Source organism: Trachurus japonicus, chromosome 11, assembly GCF_045865225.1.
Source record: "Trachurus japonicus isolate A0001 chromosome 11, Traja_1.0".
NCBI lineage: Eukaryota > Metazoa > Chordata > Actinopteri > Carangiformes > Carangidae > Trachurus > Trachurus japonicus.
In genome coordinates, this window is record NC_140917.1 from 25,751,171 (window position 1) to 25,769,498 (window position 18,328).

Sequence of the window (18,328 nt, forward strand, 5' to 3'; positions counted from 1 at the left end):
GAATCTGCGGTCTCCGGGTCTGCAGACACATGCTACTCCCCCGGGTCCTAAAGCCGTCGGATTGCGGCCAGACTGATTTAGATGTAAACACTAGGCAGAGTTCAACTGGAAATATTGTGGATTTACCCATAAAACAACCTTTTCACGGCAAAACAGCAAAGGTAAGAGGAAATGTACGACCATGTTTTGGCCAAGCAGGGTCTGTGTTTGCTTGACTTTGCTCGTTGTTGGCTTCTCCCTCTGCCGTGCTGCTGTGTGGCTTCTGTAGCCGCGGTTGCTACGTAACGTCCCAATGTTTGTAGCCGGCTCTTTCAGACGAGCGGTAGCTGATGTGTGCCGACTGGGTCCACACAGAGGTGCTTCATGAAGTTTGATGTCTAGTTGTTTGTTTGAGTAGTGTTTGGGCTGTGTTTGGGTCATATAAACATGGTTTTTACACGTTGTAGCCCAGCTTCTGCTGTTTAATTTGACATAATATCTCTATATTCTTTCATAATTGTGCAGTGGTGGCTCTGTGATTGTTCTGCATGTCTTATAGTCCCCCAATTGGGGGACTCTGGTTTTTTGGGCTTCTCATGTGTGGTGTGGACTGTCAGCAGTACTGATCAGTAATGATTAATATTGATTGATTTATTGTCTTTCTTACATTATTGGGCAAACTGATTAATCCAGGTGTGTCTGACAGTTTGATCAATATAAACAGGAAATATAGGAGCTGGCTTAAGTTCAGGAAGTAGTGGAGCTGTGCATAAAGCCTATTTGAATGTTGTGTCAACAAACTGAAATGAACACACCCACTGACCCAGAGAAGGTGGACATATTCGAAAATTGGAATATAAATGTGAGATTTAACTGGGACCCAGTGCAATTGCTGATGTGCTCCCAGGATAATGTATGACCATGTAAGGAAAAAAATGGATACTCAAGTCCATTTAGCTTCCAGGTGAGTACACCTATAGAATGAGAGGATGACAGTAATCAAACCCACATGTAATAAAGCCATAGTGAGTCTCTGCAACAGAAAGATGGACAAAGCTGTGATATGTATGTGTGGATGATCCAATGAAGCCACATTAAACCAATAGAGACTGTTTAAAGAGGTTCAGGTGTGTCAGTCCCAACAATGCTTTAGGACAGGACATAATGACAATATTACTTTTGTAGGTGTGGCAGCCATTTATTTTAATTATAGCTGCTCTATCTATGGCAATGCACTTTTTTTATTTATCTTGCATGAACATATAATTTAAAAAAGTATGAATAATCATTATGATTGGGATGTGCGAAGGGGAGGTATGAAACCCAAGAGGGCCTATATGAAAACCTCATCCAAGAAGAACATAGTCAAAAACCAAATTTGTTACAAATTGACAAGAAAATAGTTAAAGGATAACGAAAAGTAAGTGATTACAGTAACTTGAAATACAATAACAAGTCATGTCAATACTCATTTACCAAGATCATGAAAAAAAACAGCAGCAGAAAACCTCCGATGTGCAACACAATCTGTGATAATTTCATATTTGTGAGCAGCTTTGTGACAAAGCGCACAAAGACAATCACAGGGCCATTATTATTACAAATGGATTTCACTTGGGTTTCAGAGTTTAGCCAGCACTTCCTTCAACCACAACCGTGCTGTGTAATTCCCTCATCCACAGTTAGCAAAACTGGTGAAGCAAACTCATTTTAAAAGCAATCTCACTGTCCCATCATGAGCATGAGATTTTCATTAGCATCTTGTTACCGCTCAAACTTCAATTACCTCTTAATTGGAGCTCATCTTGCACTTACTTATGGAATAATTATCAACAGTGCATGCCACTGAGCCCAGAATTGGGTGATAGCATGAAGCTGAACACCAATAAAACCATATGCAGTTTTTCAAGACAACCAATGTTGTTCTGTGATCTGCCCTAAGCAGGTTTTGAACCATGGTCTCCCGCATCGTGGGCTACGATGCTAACCATATCACCAAGAGGCCAGTTGCCACATGGCTAGGGGGTTAGCATGTCTTTTATGGGTGAGTGAGTTTAACTTCAGTCGCCTACCGCTAACCGCCACACTGTCACTTATGGTACCTTGTGACTAGTAGACTAATAATGTAGCCTAATAGGCTACATATTATTATTAGTGACCAAGTGCGCTGTCTGCTGTCTCAGTGCTGAAATGTGAATGAATGACAGAGCGTCACTGCCCGTGAGAGAGAGACAGAGAGAGACAGAGAGACACAGGGCCCGTAGCCTATAGTAAACTGGCAGTGTAGTATGACTGTAGTATGACTAGTAGTAGCACCTGACACAGTGGTGTAGCACCTGACACAGTGGTGTTCAAATAACAACCTTATTCTGAACACCGCAAAGACCAAAGAGGTCATAGTCGACTTTAGGAGGTCCAGGAAGACTCAACACGCCCCGATTTGTATACAGGGGGAGGCGGTGGAGCGTGTTGACACCATCAAGTTCTTGGGCATCCACATTTCCTCTGACCTCTCCTGGTCACTGAACATCTCATTCCTGGTGAAGAAGGCCCAACAACGGCTCTTCTTCCTCAGGAAATTGAAGCGAGCTGGTCTCTCCTCTAAATTGCTCGCAGACTTTTATAGAGCAACAATAGAGAGCATCCTGTGCCTCAGTATGACGGTGTGGTACGGCAGCTGTACGGCAGGGGACAAGAAGGACCGGGTGGTGAGAACTGCACAGGGGATCGTGGGCTGCTGTCTGCCTGATCTGGACTCTGTTTACACCTCTCGAGTCCAGAGGAGGGCTAGATGCATTGGTTACACCCCGCCTTTCCGAAGCCCCGCCTTTCCGACAATAGACTTCCATTCATCGTGATAGCGGGGTTTTCTATTTTTTCTAAAGACCCCGCTATTCCGAAAAGGCTATTGGGGGAAACCCCCAGTGTGCAGTGCACATTGATCCTTTTTTCCTTTTTGGGGTCAAACGGATCATGTGCATAATTAACTGCAAAACAAGCAAATACTTAATATTAATGACATATAATGTTCATTATGCTTCTAGCCTGTCTAGCCTCTACCTGGTCTTTTTACTAAACTTAACCAACTCCTTTCTTCATTGCCTAAGCCCAACCAAAGCATCTCAGCACGAGCGGCGGCGGGGGGGGTAGTGTATTTCTTTTACTGTGTGGGAGATCTCCAACAACGGAGTCGGGGAGAAAGCAAGTGGGACAGATCTGCCCAGTCTCTGAGCAGCGCACGTTTCACAGACAAGCCGCAACACAGAGTGTAAACAACGTCACGCGGTTCAGCACCTTGGACATTGGACAGCTGCGGGGGGGGGGGGGGTATTTCGAAACAGCGGGGTGTCGAAGTGGAGGTGTGTCGGAATGGAGAGCTGTCCCCCAGATGCATTACCTCAGACCCCACCCACCTGGGCAACAAACTGTTTGTACCGCTGCCGAGAGAGTACATGAGGGCTGTGGTTTTGTCCCTACGTTATACTGCATGCCAAGGCATTGCGCAGAGAGGTCACCGAGAGGATGAGCAGTCAGAAAATAAAGGCAACTTTGTGGAGCTGCTGAACGTAATTGGTGAGTTTAACGAGACAGTAGCAAAGAAACTGAAGGATAATCCCAGAAATGCTAAATACACACATAAAGACATTCAAAACGAGATTATTGATATTATGGCTGACATGGTCAGAAATTAAATAAGTGCAGAAATTCGAGAAGCAGAACATTTCGCCCTAATGGTTGACGAAAGCAAAGATATCAGTAAAAGTGAACAGATTTCCTGTGTTGTGCGGTATTTAAAAGGAGACGAGGTGCGTGAGGAATTCCTGCACTTCACACATGCAGATGGCCTGGACCCCGACTCGCTCCTGAGAAGCATACAGCAGACTCTATTACAGTGCAATATTGACCAAAACATGTGTGTTGGACAGTGTTATGATGGTGCTGCAGTTATGTCGGGCTCCAAAAGTGGCGTTCAGCAGAAATTCAAAAAACATGTGCCACAAGCACTATTCACTGTCATGCACACAGGTTAAACCTCGTTTTGGTCGATGTGGTCCACAACGTTGAAGCAGTGGCAGAGTTTTTGAAACCGTACAAATGTTGTACAACTTTTTCTCCAACTCTGTCGCCCATGATCTGTTCATCAAGAAACAGAGAGAGATTGAATCAGCGACACAGCCCGTTGAGCTTAAAGGGATAGTTCAACATTTTGGCAAATTGGCCCATTGCCATAATCGCTATAGTCATAGCAGTAGGTTCGTTACCTTTAATTGTAGATGTAAGCTATTTTCAGTACGGCGGAGCGCAGCAGCAGGCTACTCAGAGCTACGCTATGGAGGCTAACGGAATTTCTTGGTTTCCCTCATTAAACTCATCAAATACAACATCCCAAAACTCCACAGCGCTTTTGTAGACAAGTTGTGACCTGCACAACCACCACGCTATAAGATAATGACGGAACGATACGAAACGGAGCCGTTTTCGAGGTAAATACATACAAAACCGCTGATGCGCGTTGCGTTCAGGGACAGTTTTTCAGCAAGCAGTCTCCGTATTTACCCTGTATTTACCTCGAAAACGGCTCCGTTTCGTATCGTTCCGTCATTATCTCATAGCGTGGTGGTTGTGCAGGTCACAACTTGTCTACAAAAGCGCTGTGGAGTTTTGGGATGTTGAATTTGATGAGTTTAATGAGGGAAACCAAGAAATTCCGTTAGCCTCCATAGCGTAGCTCTGAGCAGCCAGCTGCTGCGCTCCGCCGTACTGAAAATAGCTTACACCTACAATTAAAGGTAATGAACCTACTGCTATGACTATAGCGATTATGGCAATGGGCCAATTTGCCAAAATGTTGAACTATCCCTTTAAGAGCGTATCCGACACACGCTGGTCATGTCAATATGCGGCGTTGGTGGCAATCTGAAAATCACTGCCTGCAATACGGGCGACACTTCTGGACAGTGGACATCATGTCTCAGCCTAATGCGCGGAGGAAAACTGAGGCCAGGGCTGTGAATGGACTTATTGATGAACAGTTTGTCCTGCTTATCACGCTTTTCGAGGACCTATTCCGGGTCCCAAAATTCATGTCTGACCAGCTCCAATCTCCCACTCTTGAGCTTTCATCCACAATAGACTTATCAGAGTCAGTCATAGTGACATTGTCAGACAAACGCGCAGAAGAGTCGTGGGTTGACATTCGGGACAGAGCAGCGGACCTGTGCACCAAAGCAGGTGTGAGCCAGGACGGGACACGCGAAAAAAGACAGACACAGCCTTCTCGAATCCTTCAGGAGTTTGTTGTCGAGGCCCCAGTTGAGCGCACACCTGTTACAACTCCAGATGCACTGCGCACACATTGTTATTACACAGTAATTGACAGACTTGTGGGTGAAATGAGAAGACGTTTCTCAACAGAGGCCGGAGGTGTTTTAACGGGAGTATCGGCACTCAGCCCCAAACATGCGTCTTTTCTAGACAAGAAATGGCTGCAGCCTATGGCACAGTTCTATGGAGTGACTGATCAAAACCTGAATGCAGAGCTTCACCAAGTTCAGCGCCTGCTGGAAAGAAAGAGAGCACAGGGACATGTAGTGAATCACACTGTGGGATTTCTCGCTTTAATGCGGCCTTACCGGGATGCTTTTGTGGATTTATACAAACTCATCTGTATTTCACTGACTCTGCCCGTGACGTCTGCTTCGTGTGAACGGAGTTTCTCCTGCCTCCGTCGGATTTTAAGGGGGTCATTCCTATGTTCCCTCAGCCTTATGTTCCCACATTTCTAACTTTTGTTGTCACTGAAAATTAGGCCCTATGTTCCCACAGCCCTTTGGTCCCACCATGGGTTGGGTTTAGGCAATGAAGAAAGGTGTTGGTTAAGTAAGTAAAAAGACTAGTTAGAGGCTAGACAGGCCAGATAGATAGAGTCCAGATAGGTAGAGAGAGTCCAGTGGGAACATAGGGCTGTGGGAACATAGGCACGCTCCCGGATTAAGAACCATCTACAGAACAGCAGCGGTGATGCCCGAAACAGCAACTTGGCCCTGTTGTCCATCAACAAACAAAGTACAAAGACTTTGGATGTTCAGCGCATCATCGACATCTTTGCCACCAATCACAAGAACTGGCGGATTGTACTCCTGTGAAAATCTCAGCCTGGTGAGTTGTGAGTTAATATTGTTTATTGTTTTTGCTGACTTTGTTAAGCGTTTTGCCTCCTTGCTGCGGTCCTGTTGCCTATTATAAGCATATTTAATTTGTTGGAGATGTGTTTAGACTCTTGGCTGTTGTGTGGCTTTAGGACACTGTGTGTCAAAGTGCCTTATGGCCCCTCTGATCTCATATTGGTGTCATCGCCTCTTATCTGCCTTATTTTCACGCTGATCCACCTGCTGTGCTGTTAACGTAACGAACCGATCTATGACGTAAAACGCTCCCTGTTTCGGAACAAATGGTCAGGTGTGAAAGCGGCCTTACACAAATATCAGTGGAGGCTGGTCCATAGAGGCAGAGGAGCTTGCTCCTCCTCAAGTTCGAAACCCGCTCAGGGCAGGTCACAGAACAACATTGGTGAGTGAGTTTAGGGGGGTGAGTGTAACGGAGGTCCGCAGGTATAATCACAGTTACAAGTTACCAGTAAGGAGAAGTGGTGGTTAGCGGTACTGAAGTTAAACTTACTCACCCATAAAAGAAAAAAAAAAGACATGCTAATCCACTTGCCAATTGGCCATTGGCACGACATCGGCCACACTTATTTTCACAATAAAATTTTGTATGTGATCATTGAACTCCGTCTCCTCTCCTCCCTTTGTCAACAAACCTGAGTGTCCTTTTGCAAGAGGTGATAATTGACCTTTAGTATGGGTCCTTGTGCCCTAACCCAAGGTGGCGCTGTTGGTAAAAAGATCTTCTGATACATAACTTAGTAATAACCCTTCTGTTGGGACATCTGTATATTCACGCTGGTCCTGTTGCTCAGGAAATCAGACCCCCACCCCCTGGAAGAACAGGTTCTTGGTTCTAGATCAGCAAGGAGTTGGTGCTTCCTTGGAACCAGTTCTAAGAGCCAAGAAGCCGACAGGTGATGGAAAAACAAAGAATCGGTGCCAAGTCAAGCACTGGCTCTGAGCCAGCACTGGAACCAGCTCAGTGGAAAAAGGGCCTGAGGGAAGTTCCTTTGTTCTCCTTGCAGAGTTAGTCAGGTTGCTTGCTCTGCCTAAACTCAGCAGAACTGGTGTCATATCAGTTGGTGTTGTCCTGAAACCTGGTCTTCGTCGCCGCCAAGGTTCAGTCATGTTGGAGCTGGGCACTTAGAAGGAAAATTTATTTATATAGCACCTTTCACAGACAGCAGTCACAAGGTGCTGAACACAATCAGTCAACATTTGACCGACAGGGAGACAATCAACAACAACAACAACAACAACAACAACAACAACAACAACAACAACAACAACAACAACAACAACAACAACAACAACAACAACAACAACAACAACAACAACAACAACAACAACAACAACAACAACAATGCAGAGAACAATCGCAATACATTGGCTACAGTGTAAAAGAGTTAATAAAAGGCAAGAGAAAATAAGTGGGTTTTTAGCTGCTTTTTAAATGATATGACTGAGGAAGCAGCTCTCAATTCTGGAGGCAGGGCATTCCAAAGCCTTGGTGCAATGGATTCAAAAGCCCTGTCACCTTTAGTAATGAGCCTAGTGCGGGGGACATGGAGCAGGCCTTGGTGTGATGAACGTAACGGTCTGGAAGTGGTGTAGGGTTTTATGAGTTCAGAGATGTAGGTGGGAGCTTGACCGTGAATGGCCTGATAGGTAATAACCAATATTTTGAAGTGAATCCTGAAATGTACCGGAAGCCAGTGAAGAGAGAACAGAATGGGGGTGATGTGATGTGATTTATGAGACCTGGTAAGGAGCCTGGCAGCGGCATTCTGTATTAAAGGGACAGGGGCGCCATATAGGGGGGAAAAGTTAGGACAATTCCCAGGGCCCATGACTGACGGGCCCCAAAAAATAGGTAAACACTAATATAAAATTATTAAACCATCATCATTGAGTATATATATTTCAAATATAATAATAAAATTAATTATCTCTTTGTTTTTACTTGTTTTTGGCAGTAAAAGTTAAATATCCCCATTGACCAAAAAGTAACCATCCATATTGACCGACCACCCCCCTGTATCTGCATGAAATGGTTTGGTCCTGCCTGAGCGCACTTATCAGTGACGGTGTTTAGTTGCAGTCAGTAGATGCGCCAGAGCTACAGTGTTCACAATGTCACTTAGTAAGCCAAAATCTGGTTTTCAAAAAAGGAAAGAGAGAAAAGAGAGATGAAAGACAAAGGAAAGGATGTCAATCTGTAACCCAGTTTTTCACCAGTCTGTGTCTCTGTGAGTGGTATTAACCTGTTGGCTTAAAGTAAGAATAAATATGTGTTCTAAGTTTGACCACAGAAAAGTGTGTTGTTAACCACCCTGCCAAATTTGAATGATTAAAAAAATCGCCAAATATATGAAATTGTGTAAAACCATAGATTGTATAGAAGAAAACTCTTTTATTTTTTTATTTAATATATCTTTAAGTTTGTTCATTTTTCTATTTTTTTAAATTGCTCATTAATGTTGAGAGAATTTTCCATTTTGAAATTTTACAATAAAAATACATTGAGACTGTAAAAGATGGCCTTTAGCACATTTTTTATGGTGGCTTTTAATCTTGCATCAAATAGTGAACTGCATACTGTATGCAGACTTGCATGTGCTAGTAGCTACTAGTAGAACTACAAGAAGCAAGACAGTTGCAAGCCTTTAATTAGAGTTACAGTATGTAAAGCTTTTAATGGGATAGTTAGGTCCTAGAGATGTGGTGACAACAGCTCCGCAGAGGGGGGGCCCAATTTGATTTTTTTGTCATGGGGCCCAAAATTCCTGGCGGCGCCCCTGAGAAGGGCATTTCTCTTTTTATGGCCTGGTGACATCAAAGGTCCTGGGTGTGCAGTGACCAATTGAGAGTTGGAATTGCAAGGTGAAGGATGCTGGGAGACTGAGTTCAATGACCTTCCTCTGAGTGTGGGACAAAATAAGCTGTCTTGCTCTTCATTATGAATGGGCCCAACATAGGAGATAGTGCTCACCAATTTTATGTTTAGCAAGCAATAGCGCCAATTAGAAATAAACACAGCTGTAGGTGGTTGAAATTTTATTGGTTTACCATGATTCTTGTTGTATTTGAGGTATTGTTTAAGATTGAGTCTCAAATGGACGCCGGGTCTGGCCACAGGTTTGAGCAAATAAAAGCCAGTCTCGACAAGAAGCCAGCCAGGTCTACTTCTATTTTTCTATATTAAGTTCTTGTGAATGTACAAAACCTCTCAAAGCACATGATTGGCCGTTTGAACAGTTTCTAAGCTGTTTAATTCATGCTATAATTCTCAACAAAATAAGAAAAATAAAACTCGACTCGGTCCGACCTGCTGGTGTTGAGGCTCGGACCCAATGTGCCCGACTCACAAGCATTAATTCTCTTCATCTTATATATCCATCCATTCATCCATCCATTCTCTTCTGCTTCATCCGGGTCGCGGGGGCAGCAGTCGGAGCAAGGATCCCCAGACTTCCCTCTCCCCAGACACTTCCTCCAGCTCTTCCGGAGGGACTCCAAGGCGTTCCCAGGCCAGCTGAGTGACGTAGTCACTCCAGCGTGTCCTGGGTCTTCCGCGGGGCCTCCTCCCGGTGGGACATGCCCGGAACACCTCCCGAGGGAGGCGTCCAGGGGGCATCCGATACAGATGCCTGAGCCACCTCAGCTGGCTCCTCTCGATGTGGAGGAGCAGCGGCTCTACTCCGAGCTCCTCCCGGGTGACAGAGCTCTTCACCCTATCTCTAAGGGAGCGCCCCGCCACCCTGCGGAGGAAGCTCATTTCGGCCGCTTGTATCCGGGATCCCATCCTTTCCGTCACGACCCAGAGTTCATGATCATAGGTAAGGGTGGGAAATCAAGTAAATCGAGAGCTTTGCCTTTCGGCTCATTACCATTACAGCCTGTAGCCCACTCTCAATCAAGCAAGACTTCCGCTTCCTTCCTCGCTTGAGCCCCAGGAATGGCCAGCTTTCCTCTCTCTTGTGGTGTTTGCACATCATCGCTGGGTGAAGGGCTGTCTCCTGTGTCCGGAGATTTAGGAGGAGCATCTCTAGGGCCACTCTCTTCTGTCAGAAAAAATAGTAGACATGAATTACTATCAATAAATCACTTTTAACCACAATGACAGGATATGTGTATAATGGTAACATTACTCACCATTGTTTTCTTCTTGGACAGTCTCATCATCCATATCCATATGGATGCTGTGGTTAGAGTCAACTATGTCCACCGGAGTGATGGTTGGTCTTGTACCTAGAATTTTTCAGAGGTGGCAAGTGAAGAAGTACAAATACTTCGTTACTGTACTTAAGTAGATTTTTCAGGTATCTGTACTTTACTTGAGTATTTATTTTTTTCTCCCTTCATTTATACGCAAAAATATGTACTTTCTACTCCTTACATTGTAAAAACAGGCTCGTTACTTTTTCTTTTTACACGACGTAAAAGCACCGGTAAAAGACGAACTAGAGAGGGAAAGAGGGAGAAGAGGGGGGGGCGGTAGAGAGAGAACCGAGTTACCAACTTGTAGGCCACTGTAGCAGCGACATGGAGGCAGCTTGCATGGAGGAAGGAAGCGATGGTGGTCGGACGGGGGGGGATTAATTTGAACACTGTACAATCAGCGCAATATAGCGCATTTACCGTTTACGAGCGGCAAAGCGCAACCTGTCCATGTGCCCGTGTCTGTGTGTACGTGCGGTGCGGCGCACGCGAGAGAGACGGCAGGTGGACTGACTGGCAGAGATGAGAGGTGATGAAACGCTGTTTAAAAATCTTCTTCAATCTTATTATTATTTTGTGAGAGTCTGTGGCGGCCCAAACGTTGGGAAACACTGCCTCTGGTCAGTTCAATCTTGATTATTCTGTCTTAACTTTTTTTGTTTAACAAAATTATCAAATGATGTAGGTTTCATTAACGGCAAAAATTACTTTTTACTTTCACTTTGAAAGTACATTTCAGAGCCTGTACTTTCTTACTTTTACTTGAGTAAAGGAGTTGAATCAGTACTTCTACTTTTACCAGAGTATTTTTTTTAGATATGTATCTGTACTTCTACTTAAGTACAGAATATGAGTACTTTTGCCACCTCTGGAATTTTTTCAAGTTCGTCAAACCATGGACATTTGTCTTTAACGTCAGTGGAGCTTCCACTCTTTTTAGAGCGTCCCGCACTTTTATATAATTTCTTTCACCTTAAGCCGGCATTGCGTCGGAGTGCGGGTAAAGCCCGCCTCGCACATTCTCTCTGCCATTTGGCCGTAGACGTCGGCATTTTTGCGCGTTTTTTCCAGCAGCTGATAAAATGCTCTCCTCTGACCATATGTCGATGAGGCAGCGCGTCTCCTCTGCCCCCCACGTTGACCCACGGCTCATTTTTTGTAAACGAAATGAATGAATGAATGACTTCCGCAATCTTCCTCAAAAAAATACCGCACTTTGCAATAACAACGGAAGCCCGTTAAATCCAAAAAGGCGCTCAAATTTTGCATTTGGTTCGGAAAAGGTTCAGATTGCATTCACACCACAAACGAAGCGGACCATGGTCTGTTTGGGACTCTGGTGCGGATCAAACAAGTGAACCGAGTCCCACCTGCAGTCTCGGTCCACTTGTTTGTCCGCTGGTTTGTATTCACACCTACCAAAAAAGTCCGAACCAGAGGAAAAGTCCGTTTCAAGCGGACCAAACGAGCCTGGTGTGAATACGCCCTTAGTCTACTCTGGGTGACAGTGCTACGGAGCCAGGTCTTCAGGCGGTGAAGAGCTGAGAACGACCTCTCTGAACTAGCCATAGACACTGAAAGGCAGAGGCAAAAATGGATAAGCTTTTCCACCTCGGTGAAAAGCCCTCTTGTTTGAAGATGCAGAGCTGATACAAATCGGGCAAGATCTTTGACTGACTGGAATGCTTGCTGTTTGGTGAGGCCTCCCAGCATCTTCAGTTGCAGGTCTAGGGATGCAGTGTCCATCTGCGGAAGCTGAAGTTTACTCAAGTCAGCATCTGGAACAATTCCCCTAGCAGAATCCTTCAGCACTTTCTCCCTCATTGCAGCTGTTGCCATGCCAGCTTGGTTGAATCTGCGCTCAATTTCAGATTTCATCAAATCGACTACCTCAAAAAATTCACGTCACCACTTTGATTCGCCACTGTCTGCTAATTCCTCCAACACAGTGGTGTCTCAAAAATGACACGGTGTTCTGCTGACCTTGGAATCTTTCGGCCACTTCTAAAAATATTGACTAAATAAGCTGATTTTTGGTTTTACTTCCAGCAGCAGTACACTTCTAAAGTTCTTTTTACGTTTCGAGTCCGGTGCTCCCTCTGCAGACTTTTGTTCAAGCATTTCAACTTTCTTTCTCACTTCACCTTCTCAACTCAGTTTCGGTGGTTTCTGTGTGCACGCTGCAGTCTCATGCCCTTTTACAAGCATTGATGGGGCGTTTACCTATGTTACTGTAATTAGGATCGCGCACTCTCAATTTACGAGGAGATGGCATCAGCCCCTAGCCTCGTAAACCAGCCTCTCGCGGAAATGCATTTCATTTCATTTCTCGGGAGAGTCTGGCCTCATCCCCCTGCAAGCGTTTGGGGTGGGCGGGAGCTGGGTGGGAGTAGTAGCAAAGACGGTTTAATATCTTTGGTAGTAGCGTTGACAGATAACCCCATTCAGCCAATCAGCAAGTTGGTGTAGTGACGGGGCTTTGCACCAGTCAGTCCCTGATTGGCCAACGTGCTGTGTCAATCACAGCGGGCGACGCTGATTGGCTCGGCCTTCTGAGGGTTTCAGTCCAAACGCTTAGAATGGGGATGAGGCCAGCCTCTCGCGGAAGTGCATTTCATTTCATTCCGAGGGAGAGTCTGGCCTCATCCCCATTCTAAGCGTTTGGACTGAAACCCTCAGAAGGCCGAGCCAATCAGCGTCGCCCGCTGTGATTGACACAGCACGTTGGCCAATCAGGGACCGACTGGTGCAAAGCCCCTGTTATGATTGGATGTTATTACATGTTGACCGCTAGGCGGCAGTGCTGGTTTGTAGTCAGCTTGCCGTACCATATAACGGGGTAGAGCAAGACTGCAGGAAGCCATATGTATGTTGTTGAGAACGTGAGACATTAAACTAAGTTACTTGCTATCAACACGGCCTCATCCTTGGAACACGAACATGACATGGTACCAGGAGTAAACTCGAATGGGCGACATGGATTTAAAACCACCGGAAAGTTTGAAACTAACGGGGAATGTCGACGAGAACTGGCGCACCTCCAAACAGCGGTTTCACCTTTATGTTGCTGCTATGGGACTCGAGGCAAAGCCGGAGGCAAGAAAGGTAGTGCTGCTGCTAACGATAGCAGGGCCACAGGCCATAGAAGTATTTAACACGTTCGTGTTTGACAGTCCTGAAGATAATGAAAAGTTGGATGTAGTGCTTAGCAAGTTTGATGCTCACTGTTCTCCGAAGAAGAACGAGACGTACGAGAGGTACGTGTTTCGGTCTCGTACACAGCGGCAGCATGAGCCCTTCGATAGCTTCCTGACGGACTTGCGGCTAAAGGCGCAGTCCTGCAACTTCGCAATGCTGAAGGACTCCATGATACGGGACCAGATCGTTTTCGGCGTGGATTATAAAAAGGTCAGAGAGAGGCTACTACGGGAGATGGAGCTGACGCTGGCAGGAGCCATTAAGATCTGCCAGGCCAGTGAGCTGTCCCAAAGGCACGTGAGGACGTTCAGCGAGATGTCTGCAGTCGCCTCGGCGCAGAGCGACAGCGGTCGGAGCAGTGTCGTATCAGCGGAGACGGCGCACACAGACCCGGCCTGCACAGCAGGAGGACGTGATGATAAACTGCAAGCGCTGCGGCTCACAGCACAAGCCTAGACAGTTTCCTTTTGGTAAGCAATGCTCCACTTGCCAAGGCAAGAATCATTTTGCTAAACAATGCTTCTCCAAACGGAAAGAGGGGAAGAAAGAAAAAACTGTAAACTTAATAGACGAGCCTGATCTAAGTGACACGTTCTTTGTTGGAATGGTGAATTGTGAAAGTGAACAAATAAATAAGCCAGACAATGTAAATGATGTCACTACAGAAGATAAGTGGATAGCTCCTCTAATGATAAATGGGACTGTAGTCACCATGAGATTGGACACTGGTGCGAAAGCAAATCTCATAAGCATGTGTGATGTGAAGGCAATGAAAAATAAGCCACAAATAAAAAGAAAAGAATCTGGACTGAAAGACTACAATGGGCGGCCAATCAAATGTTTGGGCACATGCAGGTTGAGTGTCACAGTTAAAGGAAAAGTGCACCACCTATTCTTCTTTGTTGTGAATGAGGGACGGGAATCACTTCTTGGTGACAGAGCCTGTGAAGAACTGGGGCTTGTGAAAAGAGTGTATCGCATTATCCCAACCATAAACCCAACAAATGACTCTATGGACACAATTGTTAAGAACTTTTCAGATGTTTTCAAGGGTTTTGGTGTTTTGCCCTTCACATATAAAATACAGTTGAAAGAAGGAGCCCAACCAGTTGTGCATGCAGCACACAGAGTTCCGGCGCCACTGAAAGACTGCCTAAAGAAAGAACTCGACAGAATGATCATGCTAGGGGTGATCAAAAAGGTTAATGAGCCTACAGACTGGGTCAACTCACTGGTCATCACAAAGAAAAAGAATGGTGAGTTGAGAATATGTATGGACCCTAAAGACTTAAATGAGAGCATAAAGCGTGAACATTATCAAATACCTACATGTGAAGAGATCATCAGTGAAATGTCAGGTGCCAGCTACTTCACGAAGCTTGACGCCTCACAAGGCTTCTGGCAGCTGAAACTGGATGAAAGCAGCACCAAGTACTGTACCTTTAATACGCCCTTCGGCAGACACTGCTTTCTCAGACTGCCTTTTGGAATCAAGTCAGCAGCTGAAATATTTCACAGAGCGATGGAGCAGATCATCGAGGGCTTGGATGGAGTTCGAGTCTACATTGATGACATCATCATATGGGGTTCCACAGCCCAAGAGCACAACGAGAGGCTGAACAGAGTTATGGAGCGCATACAAAAGCAGTGTTTCCCCTAGAATATTTTTTAGGCCCGGTGGTACCCAAGGAAAAACCCTGACCAGACGAGGCGCGTGGGACAGCACGCACCCCCCTCTATTAAATATAAAAGGAGGCCCACATCAGGGTCCGACGTTAAGATTTTTTCCTACTTGTCCTGTCGGGCAAGTACTTCTCAAATCTACTTGCCCCATCTAAATTCTTACTTGCCCAAAGAGGTTTTTTTTCTGGCTGTGTGGTGCATACTTGGTGCTCATGACTTATATATCTTACTAAAACTGTATACAACACTACACAACAACACTTATATCTTCAGAAATCAGTATTTATCATTATTTATAATTACATTTAAATGGCAACCATTGCAGACATGTAAAATTAACTGCTATTTCACATTATTTGACCAGTAGCAGTTACACCCTCCGCCCCCTATCTGAACAGGTGAGCCACCTGTTTAATGCCTGATCAGTTGAAATCTTGAACTGAAGGGCCTTTAATGGCTAAAAACATGGACAACATTTTAACAGATAGCTGGCTCCTCCAATCAGATTTTGCATTCACATGCTGCAGTGGACAGTGGACAATTTAGCTTCAGTATTAATTCAGTATCTAAAAAAAAATTATATTAGAAAGGACCAATTTAAAAAAGCATTTTTAAGATGAAAATGTTGGCCTTTTGAAAAGTCTCTCCATCTATATGCTCTCAATACTTGGTTGTGGTCATTTGACCTGAACTACTGGAAATAGCCCAGGCCTTTCCATGTTATTCTAGTTTATTGAGACGCCCCTGTAAAACTAGGATGAGGGACATTGAAACAACAGTGCCAGGGAAGCAGCCAATCATCTAACAGCTGTGTAGTTCGGTTGAAGCATCGTCTCCACGTGTGTTTATGGGCTCTATGCACAGCTCCAGCACTTCCTGAATTTAAGGCAGGCCCTTCATTTCCTGTCTTACATTATTGGACAAACTGATTAATCCAGGTGTGTCTGACCATTGTGACTACTCAGACACACCTGGATTAATCAGTGTGTCCAATAATGTAAGACAGGAAATGAAGGACCCGCCTTAAATTCAGGAAGTGGTGGAGCTGTGCATAGAGCCCATTGACAACAGGGTTATAACCTGGACACGTTAGCTTGTCGGTATGGTAACGGTAACAGGTGACTGTTACTGCGTGCTTCTGCCCCGAGTCTGAAACAGCGGCAGCGTTAATGAAGCAGCGTCAGGCCGCTCACCTTCACTGAAACGCTCGCTGAAATCACTGATTGAATACGACGAGCCACGAGCGACGTATATCTCACCTGGTAGAGCAAACACCCACTGCAACTGCACGACCCAGTTCGATTCCACCTGACCGTCCCTTTGCTCCGCGACAATCCCTCCTCTCACTCTCCCCCCTCCCCTGTCTCTCTCGCATGACGCGCGTCTGACACCCGCAATATTTGTTCTTTTTTTCCAAGGCACCGTAGTTTACTTGCTACGAACCTCAATATCCCATAATATGCTCGCACACTCGTATCGGCTACTAGGCAGCGAAGCAGGTTAACTCGCGTTGCAGAACAGCGCTGCACAGAGCCTCCTAAACAAAAATGATTATTGATTTCTGAATGAATGGATATGCCGCTTATTTTTGCCATATTAATTTTTTTTTGGCCTGGCGGGGGCTCTCGTTGGCCTGGCGGTCCGCCAGGCCTGTACAATGGTAGGGGAAACACTGAAAAGTATGGACTGAAACTCAACAAGAGTAAATGTGAGTTTGGCGTTCAAGAGATCCTCTTCCTGGGAGACAAGCTGTCTGCACGTAGTGTCCAACCAGATAAAGACAAAATACATGCAATACAGAACATGCCAAGGCCCACAGACAAGACAGGGGTGCTACGCATCATGGGATGGTGAATTTCATAGGTAAATTCATTCCCAATCTGACAGCAAAGACATCATGCATACGAGAGCTTCTGCACAGGGACTGTGAGTTTAAATGGACAGTGAAACATGAGCATGAGTGGCAAAAACTCAAGGACACACTGAGCACAGCACCTGTGTTGTCATTTTATGACCACACGAAGAGGATAAAAGTGTCTACAGATGCTTCCAAAGATGGTATTGGTGCCGTTCTACTCATAGACTGTAAAAAGGTTCTACTCCAGGCTGAGGGTGAGCACTGGAAACCGGTAGAATCCGTGTATCATTCGTTCATTCGTTTTTCAAAATAAAACCAAAAATAAGAAAACGAAAAAACAATTCCTTTTCTCAGTATTCGTTTCCTAAACTAAAATGAAAAAACGGATAACGACTCGTTTTTTTCAGTTTTCGATTTTATGCTCAAATGAATAATGGAAAAAACGGATAACGCGCGTTTCCCGTTTCATGTTTTATCCCATTTTGATCTGAAACAAGTTCAATGAGCCGGAAGCGGAAGTGACCGTCTCTGTCTCTGTCCTGTCATCAATAGATAAGGTAAGTGCTCGCATTTTAACACGTAGCGTACAAACTAAAACTATACGCTTTTCACATTAATTATATTTTTGGGAATAGTGTTTTGATCGTGATCGCCTATAGGCTACTGTTAGACAGTAGGTTCAAAAGCACATTGGGTGGCCACTGCCATTGACATCCCACCAGTCCGACAGCCTCTAATTGTCTAAATGGCAACACTTAGCCTAATTTGCTGTCAAACGTCTGATCATTCCGACAATTGTTGCCTCCTATGATCAGAATGACGGTATTTTTTCTTCCTTTTTTAAACATTCGTGCCTTTCCGACAATCAAGTTATGTAGTCCCTGTCTGCGCTCTGCTGCGTAATTACACACAACCAAATGTATGCATTCCTCTATCAGCATGTTTTGAAGAAGCTGTTGAGTAACGCAATTCGGGGGTGAATAATAATAATAATAACTAATAATATAATACATTTTATTTATAAGCGCTTTTACAAATGCTCAAAGACACTTTACACTTTAAAAATGATGTTGAATCCATCTTGGTGCAAAGTTTAGTTTTATAAATTAATAACAGAAAAAAGTAGCCTATTGATTACTACACACTGGGCCTTTGTATTTCCAGGCGAGGATGAGTGCCCTCTTTTTGAAATAAAAACATGGTCACCCTATTAAACACACTG

The 18,328-nt window shown here is 44.8% G+C and overlaps 1 pseudogene across 1 annotated transcript in view; it reads left to right on the forward strand.

Annotated features, from left to right (window-relative positions):
• Positions 1-18,328, forward strand: part of LOC146978930 (lactose-binding lectin l-2 pseudogene) — a 451,990-nt pseudogene that overhangs the window by 222,996 nt on the left and 210,666 nt on the right. The gene's annotated exons all lie outside the window — the stretch shown is intronic.